Source organism: Melanotaenia boesemani, chromosome 16, assembly GCF_017639745.1.
Source record: "Melanotaenia boesemani isolate fMelBoe1 chromosome 16, fMelBoe1.pri, whole genome shotgun sequence".
Lineage (NCBI taxonomy): Eukaryota > Metazoa > Chordata > Actinopteri > Atheriniformes > Melanotaeniidae > Melanotaenia > Melanotaenia boesemani.
In genome coordinates, this window is record NC_055697.1 from 2,040,632 (window position 1) to 2,054,183 (window position 13,552).

The following is a 13,552-nucleotide window of genomic DNA, read 5'->3' on the forward strand; positions in this document are numbered from 1 at the left end:
AGTTGTAAAACTTATGTTGAAATCCTCGCTCCATAAAGTCTAAACTGAAAATCTGAAGTTGTAAAATGTAGAAGAAAATTAAGACATCAAGCTTCAAGTCAAAGTCTGGGAATTCTTACCCCTATAACGCATACTTCCATGCCTACCTGGACAATACCTTAAACAAACATGGATAACCAAACAGAATCAAACTGACATGGTGTTCATGTTTGACAAGCAGAACAGCTCAAAATGGCTGGATTAACCTTTTTCTTTGTGTCATCAAAGTCATATCAGATAAGAGTCTTATTTTGCAATAAGATTTATGAGTGAAAGGTCTGGGGGGACGGAGGCGTTGACATTCACCGTGGGCAGTCTAACCACCAGATCTGGTTAATGGTATGAAAGAAAGAGGCTGAGACGCAGACGCAGGATTAAACCTGATCATACAACTCTGTTCAGAATCTGTCAGTAAATAACTGATATCAGATGTTAAGTAACACTCCGCTGCCAGCAGGACAGACCTGACAGGTGACCACGCAAAAACAAACAACTTCATTTTAAATGCAGAACGCAACGCCCGACATCCGTCTGGAAATCAACGATGAGCTGAAATCTCCAGAGCATGACAAATACTCTGACAGGGCAACTCAGACAGGACCAGAGGAAAATGAAAGACAAACACCAGAAACTGGTATGAGGCGAGAAAAGATCCAGAACTTCACTGCTTAGATAAAATAATTGGCAACTAAAAATGATGCAGTTTGGATATATTAAAAACAAAAAGTTTAGCACATTTAAAATATTTTTTTATCATTACTTCCCTGCTTAATGAAATATCTGGATTATTAAAACATAATAATCTGAATATTCTCATAAACAGCCAATTATACTTTCATCTCTATTCAACAGTCAACCATCCAACAGCATCGACCCAAACAGAACAACCAGATCAAACATGGATCCAGGAACCATCTATCAGACGTTCTTCATGAGGAATTGTTTCTATTTTCTTTCTCCTAACAACCAAAAACACTGATTATAATCTGATGAGGAAAATCAAACATTTGATGTAGTCAGACTGTACTAAGCTGGTTACTATAAGTAATTAGTAAAAAATATTTGGTTTGAGACTCTAAATAGGAGGAAGGTTTCCACTAAATCCAGATTTAATGTCTACAAACTAGGGCTGGGTGAAATGGCCTTTAACTGATATTTACAACATGGACACGTTTTTAAAGTTTTTGTTACTTTTTATCTTAAAAGGCTGGAAAACTGTCAGAAACTGCAGAAATAAGGAGGATAAAGTGGCTTTTGGTGGCTTCTGTTCACCACTTTGACAAAGCACCTACATGTCTAAAATAAGGTTCTTTAGCTGAGATAATGTCCAATTCAGATTTACAATATGGCATGTGTACGCTATAACTGCGCACAGCAAACACTGATCATCTCCAGGTCCGATTCTCAACCCCAGAACTGATCCATGAAGCAGTCAGGAGGTTTTACCACATGCTGCGATGAACTGCTCGCCTCAGTCATCCCACCTTGTAAAGGAAGGACATCTTATATCCCTTCCTCTGGTCGAACACCTCCAGGAGTAGTCTTTATAAACTCTGAATCAATGACCCTGGTGTATCTCTCCTCCAAGCCCAGAAACCAGCCGTTTCCTTCTCTAGAAGCTGTGGAAACAGAAGATAACAAGTCGTGGTTTTTCCCCAGGCTTTGGTCTGAGGGTCGCGCTGCGGTGAGTCCGGTCCAGTTCGGGTGTGGAAGAGAAGATTTCCTCATAGCCTCTTGCAGAAGTTTAGAAAAGAACTGCGTAGATCGTGGACCTTCAAATCCCTCGGGGGGCCCAATCAGCCGCTCCTCCTCCTCCCCTCCAGGTCAGTTAGCTTAGCCTTTAGCTTCTTGTGATCAGTTTGAAGCTGAGTGCATAAAGTTTCTACCTCCTCCAGCCGCTGGTGAACAGTATTTTTTTGTGATAACAGTCTGTTGTGGTGGCTAGCGGCAGTTGTTCGGACTCCATCTAATTTGTCTTTAAGTTCTTGCAAGGACATCTTGACCTCGGGGAGCAGGACAGATCTGTGGTCAGGTAGTAGTGCTATAATTACACATTTGCCGACATGGGTGTCTCGGACTTTTCACCTGGTTTATTGTTTTTTGGTGGTTTATGTGTTAAAGCATTTTTAAAAATGTGTGTTAATTACACATACCAATCTCTTTGCATTAACGTGTTAGGTTTAACAACACTAGTTTTTCACATTGGTATCAGTTTTGTATTATCAGAGCACTTTATGAATATCCAGTACGAGTACATCCACATGGTATCGGGCTGATACAGATACTGGTATCAGTATCGATGCATTCCTAGTGAACATGGGCCAAGGCTGGATGCTGGTGATCTTGGGGTCCTTAGGCAGAACTGTATTTAAGGCAGACATGATTCTCTACTGGAAACCACTGCATGGACTCAGGAAGACTTCCAGAAACCACTGTCTATGAACACAGTTCACCCTGAAACCCACTAATGCAGGTTAAAGCTCCAACATGCAGAGAAGAAGCCAGATGTGAACAGGATCCAGAAACAGCGCCATCTTCTGTGGACCACAGCTCATTTAAAAAAGCACTACAGAACTTTTGCAGGTTTTCTCAGTAACATGGCCCCTATCAACGGCTAATTCAGCATCCTACCTGTCCTGTGAGATCTCTCTAGCCAGTTCAAGACAATCTTGACGCTCGCCTTATCTCTTGCTTTGTCCCTTTCTCTCTTCCCCCTCTTCCTCTGATGTCTTCTTGCATCTCTTTGCTTAATTAGCCACGATATATATTAAAAATAGCTAGTGTGTTTACTGCTTGTTAGTGTGTGATGTGGTGCAAAAAGTGAAACTAGGCTGCAACGCCACGCAACGTCACAGACAGAAAACGTTGGGTTTCTCAGGATGCTTCTGGGCAGAAACAGCTCCAGAAAAAAAAAAATACTATATGTCACTGTGCCATCAAACAAGTCCAAACAGAGTTTTTTACGATCTCAAAGTTACGTAGTGGGTCTTTAAAATGGTCTGAGGCAAAGTGGAAACCTGGATGAAGATGTGAACTAGTTTGTGGAAAGCATGGACGGCGTGTCCTGCAGACTAAAGAGGAGAGGGAGCATCCAGCTTGTTATCAGTGGACAGGTGAAAAGCTGCATCTCTGATGGGATGGGGCTGCATTAGTGCCTATGGTGTGGGCAGCTTCCACATCTGTGAAGCTCCATCAATGCTGAAAGGTACATGGAGGTTTTAGAGCAACATCTGCTCCATCCAGACAACGTCTCTTTCAGGGAAGACCTCGCAGATTTCAGCAAGACGATGCTGAACCACATCCTGCATCCATCACAGCAGCATGGCTTCACAGGAGAAGAGTCCGGCTGCTGAACTGGCCTGCCTGCAGTCCAGACCTTTCACCAGTACACAACATCTGGAGCATCATGGAAGCAGAAATCCAGCAACCAAGGTCCAGGACTGTAGAGCTGCTAGAATCCTGCATCAGACCAGAATGGGACAACATTCCTCTCCTAAAACTCCAGCAACTGGTCTCCTCACTTCCCAGATGTTTCCAGACATGTTAGCAAAAGAAGAGATGCTACACCATGCTGAACACCACCCTGGAACTACTTTTTACACCATGCTGAACATCACCCTGGAACTACTTTTTACACCGTGCTGAACATCACCCTGGAACTACTTTTTACACCATGCTGAACATCACCCTGGAACTACTTTTTACACCGAGCTGAACATCACCCTGGAACTACTTTTTACACTAAGCTGAACATCAACCTGGAACTACTTTTTACACCATGCTGAACATCACCCTGGAACTACTTTTTACACCGAGCTGAACATCCCCCTGGAACTACTTTTTACACTAAGCTGAACATCAACCTGGAACTACTTTTTACACCATGCTGAACATCACCCTGGAACTACTTTTTACACCGTGCTGAACATCCCCCTGGAACTACTTTTTACACTAAGCTGAACATCAACCTGGAACTACTTTTTACACCATGCTGAACATCACCCTGGAACTACTTTTTACACCGAGCTGAACATCACCTGGAACTACTTTTTACACCGAGCTGAACATCACCCTGGAACTACTTTTTACACTAAGCGGAACATCAACCTGGAACTACTTTTTACACCGTGCTGAACATCACCCTGGAACTACTTTTTACACCGAGCTGAACATCACCCTGGAACTACTTTTTACACTAAGCTGAACATCAACCTGGAACTACTTTTTACACCGAGCTGAACATCACCCTGGAACTACTTTTTACACTAAGCTGAACATCAACCTGGAACTACTTTTTACACCGTGCCGAACATCACCCTGGAACTACATTTTACACCATGCTGAACATCACCCTGGAACTACTTTTTACACAGTGCCGAACATCACCCTGGAACTACTTTTTACACCAAGCTGAACATCACCCTGGAACTACTTTTTACACTAAGCTGAATATCACCCTGGAACTACTTTTTACAGACGTGTTGCTGCATCAGATTCATTATCAGCTCATATTTTCCATTAAATGGTAAAATGTCTCAGTTTCATTATCTGATATGTTGGTTCTCTTCTACTGGGAAGAAAATATGGGTTGATGAGGTTTGCAAATCATTGAACTCTGTTTCATTTATATTTTACAGTCCCAACTTTTCCAGATGGTGAACTTTTCACTGCTGAACATTGCAATGAGAGCGTGACTTTAAGTATATAAACAAATACTTTATTAGATTAGGGCTAAAGGATTAATGGCTTTTAAATCAAAATCACAATTTCAAACATTGTGATTACCAAATTGCAAGGAGCATGATTGTTATACATGTTACAGGGCGCCTGATTCTAGTTTAAACTTTGCATCCTTGTTAGAATATAGCACAATTGACATTTTAGTGTCATCTCATGTGGTAATCATTCATCTCATATAAAAAATATAATTCTGAATAAAAACATAAAAAAGGCTGGAATGCAAATGATTACATAATCAAATTGCAATTTGATTTTTTTCCATGTCATTCAGGCCTATTTCACATGCATTAACAAGTACTCAACTCCAGTTGTGCACATGTGCATACTAATAATCTGAAGAACACCCACAAAAATCAGAACTTACTGTAACTGTCGGAACACAGCCCCCATTTCTCTATTATTGATTATGTTATGTTGGCGAGTCAGTAATTATGACAGGGACTGTGATTATGCCAAACAATCTCTGGTAAGTTCAAGTTGGTTGTGTCAGCTAATTAATCTAATGTTAACTAATCAGTCTTAGGATTTGTCATTTCATCTGTTCTTTTAGCTCGCAGTAATTAATCTCTCTGGGGACTCATCAAATTTCTTCCTTCCAGTTCAGACCAGTTACCTCAGGGGATCCACATAAATTGAGCAATGAGCAATTGAGTAAATTGAAATAAATAAAGAACTATTCTGAAAGTAATTTTTCGGCTGTATTTAAAATATATAACGTTAATACAGACGTGGACATCTAACGTTCATGCCAGATGTTTGAGATCTAGCTGCTTTTCCTTTGTGATAATAACTTGCTGATTGTCATAATATCATGTAATATTTTAAACTTGTCAGATGAACCAAAAATGTCCGCTACGAACCCAATTCGTCACATATAGTAGATGACTATAATCATATCAGTAATGCATCATATACAACTGCAGCAGGACATAAAGACAACTCTGCTACAACAAGCGGTTTGGTTCAATAAGAAACGATGTAATTAGATTAAGATAGAAGCGTTTACAACATGGCAAAGCTACATCGTTTTCTTTACCCTGACTTGTTAAGTTAAAAGACTGTTGAGAATCATTTGGGTTACAAGTAAATACCAGAGCATGTCTCGCGAATACTAATCAAGTCTTATTAACGAGTTCAACTGACTACTAGCTTATTCGTAACACAATTACCTGATTAAAACCCTGACAGCTAACCACCTAGCTAGACTAGCTAGCATGTAGCAAATTTATCTTTAACGTGTTTATTTGCATACCTTTATCTACTTTGATCATCAAAGCAACCCGGTTATTGACAAATATATGTGCACACTATTCAACTACTGAATAACAAATATATTACCTTTATGTGCCTTCTACCTCAAAGATGGGGTATTGATGTAGCTAACGCTAGCTTTCCACGACAGGTTAGCAGGCTAGCCGGCCAACAGTGAATGAAGAAGACCAAAGTTCACTTCACTGCAACAAAAAGACAAAGTAAAATCTTCGGACATTCCACTATGTGATAAAATAGTAAATCCAAACACTGCTTATTGATTCAATCAACAAAAATGCCCCATAAGTGAATAAAGTGAGCAACTTCCTGTAGCTGTCAATCTGGCTTTGGTAAACACACTGACGTGGAAATGCTGTGCACCCTCAACCTAGCATGACTAGTGGGTTTTGATTGACGTACTGCTAAACTGTTCACCTTAAGAGTCAAATGGGTCTTAAATCTACAATAGCCAGCAGTTTAGTTACAGTATAACCTATATTAGTATTTTGAATCATCCAACAATCACTTCAAATAGAAAATATTTGAAAAAATTATAAAGAATTGCATGTGTTACAAGGAGATGAGGGCGGAACAAAGCTGGGACAAGTGGCAGTGTAGGTTGTGCTGGCTTGATGACGAAAGCACGGCCTGCATCTCCATCGAGGCTCCTTTCTGGATGTAACCCAACTGTGAAGTCTTCCTTTAATCCCACTTCTTTATCAGCAAAATTCTAAAACCAAAAGCAGTGTGAATGTTATCAACAATTTGTGATCTGTACTGTTTGTTACTTTTTCCCTGATATAGCTACACTTCTTTCTTAATGTGCTAGTATTTATGGACTATTCTGAGTGTATAATTTACATAATTACGATTCCTATGCATTTATTTAAAAAAAAACTCTTGTGAGGTCAATTTTGTTATTAAAACTGGAAAAATCAGAGAGGAAGAGAAAGGTCTCACACTCAGTTTTGTGTGAGTTGCCTCTGCAAAGATTGTGGGTTCCGGTAAGAAATTTATATCTAATTTCTTTTTCATTTAAACTGCATGTTACACTGTGTTGTGCATTTAAATGTCAAAACCTGAAATTTTTTCCATTAAAATTGAGGTAATTTATCCAGAATTACAAAACAAAATGTTTAAATGTGACTTGTTTACCTATCCTAAGGTGTGTGTACAGCAGTAAGCAGTGCCACTGTCCCTTCACACCAAGATGCTGGTCCAAACCAGTTGGTTGAAAGGGGACTTTTAATTTGGAGGTTGCTTAGTCTCTGGGTTCAAAACCAAGTATACTGTAGCACAGTGGTTTCCAACCTGTTTTCCTTGGGGACCCCAACATCCAAATACTAAAAAGCCATGGACCCCCCTGCCCCACCCCGTGCTGAAATCATGCTGGTTTTATGCTTTCAAAAGTGAGATTCTCACCCAAAAAAAAAGTATTCTGGCTTAGTCCTGTCCTTTGATAAATCCAAAGTTAAATTAAGACCATATAATCTTACAGTTGTTTGTTCTTTTTTTCCCTTAGAATAGGGATACTGTGTGGACGTTAACCACAATGGCTCTGAATGTTCAACGTCTTGGGGACCCCCTGTGCTCTTTGAGGGACCCCCTTGGGTTGGGAAACACTGCTTCAGAAGACACATTTGGAGCTAATCTGTGCTATGTTCGGTACAGTTTGTCCAGTTGCAGCACTGGAAGGTGTAATTTGGGCTAAATGTGGCCTAAATGTCACATGCTTAGCCAAACTTGGGATACAACAAGTGTTATTTTGGCCAGATAACATAAACTGTGGGTAACAGTAAGTATTGTGAGGGTCACACATAGATCAAAAGCCTAAAGAAGATAGAGAAGTGGACCATGTCTGATAGATATATAGATGAATTAAGGCAGTGACACCACCCTGAGTCAATACTGTTGGTGAAGACCAAAAACTGAAGACGTGGTCCAAAATCGGTCAAACATTCTTTCCTATCTAGTAAATGTGCATGGTTCATGTTTATCCGTGACTTCCGTGTCAAGTCTGTGTTTAGTGTGTCAGTACCTAAGATCCAAATTTTTGTGTTTTTATTTAATCAGAGTTTATTTAATTTTAGCCTGAACAAGTGGCATCCTGCAAGATTAACTAATCTTTGCAGGGTCATTTTTGGGGAATATAATCTTATGAAATTGTGTTGGATTATGACAGACTTTGACCTACCTACTAAACACCTGTTGGAGTAGTATCAGCAGACAGAGCTTCCATTTACCAGCCTCACCTGCTGCCTGGAGGTAGGACTCGAATGGGTTTTCTTTGCCGTAATAAGTCCTCATTAATACTGTTAAACATCTTTTAGTTAAGTTGACAGTCCTCCCAATCATAGACTAAGGTGATGTCATTTATGGATCTGCCTCTAAAACACCATTTATCAAAGCTGACATTCGTTTTATAACTGGAGACTCCACACATCCTTTAACACTCCTCACTGCAGCTTGTATTTTCTGGTAAACTGACCCTTTCTTCCCTCTCGTCAAGAAACATATCAGTATGTTGATCAATAAAACCCTAATTAGCAAAATACCATTGTATCTTTGCTCATTACTCAAGTTCCATAACATCGGCCGTACTCTTCGTTCAAGTGGCTTCATTAACGTGCTCATCTCCAACGTCTGCACTGCCTTGTATTTTCAGTTTGCTACTGCAGACAAATGGAATCATTTACAGCAGGAACTACAGCTCGCTTCCTTTATACCACGCTCATCTTTTCAAAACGTGCTAATGGAAGCGGTTTTTGATTGTTGCATTTGCTTTAGCTTTAGCTAGTTGTATTATTTTTATGTGTCTTTTACAGTTCGTTTAAAATTGGTGCAATGGTGTGTATGCATGTTTTTGTTTTTTTGTTTGTTTGTTTTTTTGCTCTTGTTTTCTTTTAATTTTTTTTCTCTTTTTTTCTTTTTTTGTCCTTTCTTATGCCAGGTTGTGGAAATGGACACATCTGGTTAATTAATGTTTACATACAAACTGGTGTGGCAGAGGTAAAGACAGTGATGCTGTCCATGTCAGCTGTAACAAAGTAGGATGGCACAACACACAGCATGGCCGCTGGATTTGTCTGTACAGCATTCATGTAGCAGAGGAACTATCTGGTCGCACTGCTTGTCTCAAGTGAACAATTAAAAATCAGATCTGAACGATCGTTTTTGTTTCTAATTTTCATTTTGTGCACATCAGAGAAGGGCTCTCTGATTTTTCTGTTCTTCTGGCTCAATGCACAACCCCATTAGAACTGCATTTGGTACTAGCTAACACCACTGGTCTTTTTTCAACCGAGTGGGTGACAGCGGAGACAGCCAATCACATCTGTGAAGAGCCAGTCGTAACTGTTCAAACTTACAGCAGCAACGTCACTGAGAGAGAGCATGGATGTCTCGGCTGTTTGTGTGACCAGAAGATGAAAACTGAGGAGTTGCTGGATATTGTAAGGACATGTCCCTGCTGTCCTTATCCAGTTCTACACCCATTCCCAGATGCTCCATCACTCTGGACCAGGGTAGATCTGGACTCATCAGACCACATGACCTTCTTCCATGGCTCCAGAGTCCAGTCTTTATGCTCCCTAGCAACCTGAAGCCTTTTTCTCCAGTGAGCCTCACTGGTTAGTGGTTTTCTTCTGGCTACACAGCTGTTCAGTCCCAAAGCAACTAAATTACCTCTTAATGACCCAACATCTAAAGCCTGCAGGACACCAGCCCAAGTGATCTGGAGTTGGTGATCCCTGGTTTAGGTGATCACTGATCACCATCATTCAGGATGTTTTTTCTGACCACATTTCTTCCTGGAAGACGATGGGTCCCACCATCCTTCCAGGTTTTAATAATGCATTGGACAGTTCTGAACCCAGTTCTAGTAGTTTCTGCTTCTCCGTAGATGTTTTCTCTGCTTCTGAAATGGATTAACATCTTTTCATGACTACAGGATGTGTCTTCCCACATGGACGTGTAGGAAATAAGAAGCCGCTCACTGCATCAGGTCTTTTCTTGTACATCTGTGTTGGATCTGATCAATGTATCTGTACTAATTAAGGTTTTAAGTATTTCTGTAATGAAACCTTGGTCATGGTCATGATAGTTTGACTTTTCTGTGGTATAGAAAACTACTGGAGATACTTCAGTAGTCATTTGTTCATAGTCTTATGAAGTCCATCCTTCCATTTTCTTCCTCATTTCCAGGTCACGGAGGCAACAAGCCTAGGAGGAAAACCCAGATTTTCTATCCAGGTTTTTTTTATCACTCTTGACCCCTCCCCAGAGCAGTTTGTTTTGGGAGACCCCCCAGAGGCTGACAGCCCCAACACACCAGGCCTGAGGAGGTTCTCAGACCCCTCCAGTACATTATGATGGCAATTCTAAAGCAGAGCGCCATAGAAATATGGCAGAATCAGACTCAAGCACAGAGTCAGAATCAGAATCAGAGTTAGACTAAGACCAACGGTGTGACCCAATTCAGGGTCTGCACACGTCGAAGTGCGGATTCGTCGGCTACATACGTCAACTGGGTGCGCCCAGCACTGTCCCAATTTGGAGAATTTGAAGGACCTTCTGAATCCACTCTTCAAATCTGTATCGGTGATGCATCCGTTGTGGCCTCTTTTTTTCCCAGAATTCATTGCGCACAAGACGATGGCTAATCAGCAACTGAGCTTAGAAAGTATTTTTTATGTTTCAACAAAGTTTTATTAAAACATTTACAATTTTACAGCAGCATTATAAAACAAGAATAAGAATAAAATCCAATTAAATTAAATTGTGCAAACATGATAATCATAATTATAGTTTATTATGTTTATAATAAATATGTTTCTGATGGCAGGATAGAACAATTAAAGAACACGTGTGTGTCTCTCACACTGTGTTTTATGTCTTCACTCTGTGACAGCAACACAGCACTGTGATTTTAACTGATTTTAACTGTGATTTCAACTGATTTTAACTGTAATTTCAACTGATTTTAACTGTGATTTTTAACTGATTTTAACTGGATTATTCACACAGGACTCTGTGCTCCTTTAAATTTTAGCTTTTTACTTCAATGAAAAAAAAGAGCGAGTTGAAAAATAAGCTTCTGTCACAGGATTTGTGAAAATATAATCAACCAATCAGATGAGTTTCATGACAACTGTTTGTATTTGATGTGGAGGTTCATGCTGAGATTTCTCAGCTGCAATATGCCGTTTCTCTACACTCCAAGTATGACTCTATGTTTAAAGCATGTGACACGTCAGGCCTTTGTTTGCTCTCTGCAAGCTGTTTGATCACCTGGGAGATTTGAAATAGCAACATTTTCTCTGCAAATATTCAGACACGTTTAATCTACGTAGCAGATACGTTTGAGGTAATAACACTTTATTTTACATGTTTGTCATATACATACACCCAACGGCCACTTTATTAGGTCCACAGATATCCGTATTCAGCATGAATGGACACAGATTGCAAAGATTTTTATCCTCAAATCTCAAATTATTAAAAAAAGAAATTTCCAACGACAGAGAATGAACCAAAATGGTAAAAATGCACCATTTTTCAGTTTGTTTGCTGTTTGGTCAGTGAAAAATCATTTCCTTTGTTCTTAATTCTCTGATACAGAGGATCCACTAAATTCGAATATCTAGCTCTGAGTCAGATGCATTTGAGAAAACCTTCCTGGAAATGAGTTTTGTACATACATTTTTTTATTTATTCTTTTAAATTTGAAGGAGAGGAGAAGTTCTACACAGTGTTTATCAGTTATTAGTGTATTTGTTATAGTCAGACGTTTTAAATTTATGGATCTATCCTGTAAAATTTATCATAAAGTAACACACTTCAACTTTTTTTGCTGGATGACCAGATCTGTTCAGTTCAGCTTTATTTAAACAGCACCAGCTTACAACAAAGTCATCTCAAATCACTTTTACTGACACAGTCAAATTCAATCCACTTATTTGTAGTACAATTATAATCCAATTAAAACAAATTCATCATACGATCCAGATCAGGCCAGTTGATAATAACTGTGTCTATATAAACCAGTTCAGATAATAATGACCCAAAAACCAGTGACTGGATCCAATCTGGATCCAGTCCTCCATCCTGAGCTGCATGAGGAGACAGTGGAAAGGAAAACCTCCATCAGAACCAGAACCAGGAAGGACGGCCATCTTCCTGGACTGGTTGGGGTGGAGAGGACAGGAAAGAGGGTGAACCAGCAGCAGAACTCTAATCCAGGGATTCCTGCTGAGAAAGAAGAAGAGAAACACAAACAAATGAACAACGTCAGATGTTTCTACATGGAGAGTAAAGAGAGCAGAGAGGAGCCCAGTGCATCATGGGATGTCCCCTAGCAGCCTCGGCCTAATTTAAAAAAATCATAAATAAATATACATGTCCTTTTTTAATCTTCTTTCATTTTATAACTGTAATCATCTGTAGAACATTGGGGATTTTCATGGATGTTTGAAACTGATCCATTTCTTCAAATGCAAATGTACTTTATTTATAGCACTTTACAACAACCCAATGGTGAACCAAAGTGCTTCACAAAAGATTAAAATAACAATCTAAAAACAGCAGAAAGCAAGTAGATGAGTAAAAGTAAGATAAAAAAAATAAAAGCACAAAAAATATAAAGAGAAAAGAGAAAAATGAAAATAGAAGAGTCACCACACTCCTGGTTGTAAAACGTCATCTTAAATTCACGTCTTCTGATTCTCGAGGTGGCGATGTCGTCCAGCTGCTTGTTAATAATCTAAAACTTCGTCTCTCTCCTTCCTCACTCCTTAACTATTCCCACCGGTTTACATCTAGTATCACCTGAATATCAGGAGAAGCTGAAAAGCAGTTTATCGCTGCTTTTCTCTCACTTCTTGGGTTACAGAAAAGCAAATACACCTGCATTCGAGTTTTGGCCATTTTCATACCTAATCTACATCAGGGGGTGTTTTGCAAGCCTCCAGCTCCAACAGCACTGTGGCCACTTCACATGAAACAAGGTTTTGTGTAGAATAATTCATATCTGGAAGCACAGCTGTGTTGGGAAATGTGTTAACTCTTATCAAACAAGCATGAACTGAAGGTTTCTTTACATCAGTCTATTCATCTTTCTAAATTTCCAACTTCCACCACTTAAAAGAGTTCTGGTAACTTTGTTCAAGTTATTAAATAGAGAAACTTGTCAGATATAAACTGTATTACCTCATTAAAATGTTTGGGTACATCTACAGCCTGCTAGCAGCCTTTTCTGCTGCATCTCTGTGGTAACATAGTCATGATGACAATACTAGTAGTCTATTAAAGTCCATTAATCAACCCATTTGACCTTCTGCTTTATTCATGTTTGTGGTCAAATGGACTCTCAAACACATTTACAGAGCTCTAGTGTTTGTTACGGGTCCATCAGATAATGACCTGAGGTCATGAAATGATGAGGAATAACTTTTACCAGGGCTCTTTTACTTTGTTTAGATTCTCCAGCTACAGTTTAACCCAACTCCACAGAAAGTTGGATGTC

The 13,552-nt window shown here is 39.5% G+C and overlaps 1 protein-coding gene across 4 annotated transcripts in view; it reads right to left on the minus strand.

Moving 5' to 3' along the window:
• Positions 1 to 6,399, minus strand: part of gbf1 (golgi brefeldin A resistant guanine nucleotide exchange factor 1) — a 103,762-nt gene extending 97,363 nt beyond the window's left edge. For all 4 annotated transcript variants that reach the window (XM_042009682.1, XM_042009683.1, XM_042009684.1 and 1 more), the window contains exon 1: positions 6,118 to 6,399. The gene's annotated coding sequence lies outside the window, so the exon portion shown is untranslated. The remainder of the gene's footprint in view (positions 1 to 6,117) is intronic.
• Positions 6,400 to 13,552: the final 7,153 nt, after the last annotated feature.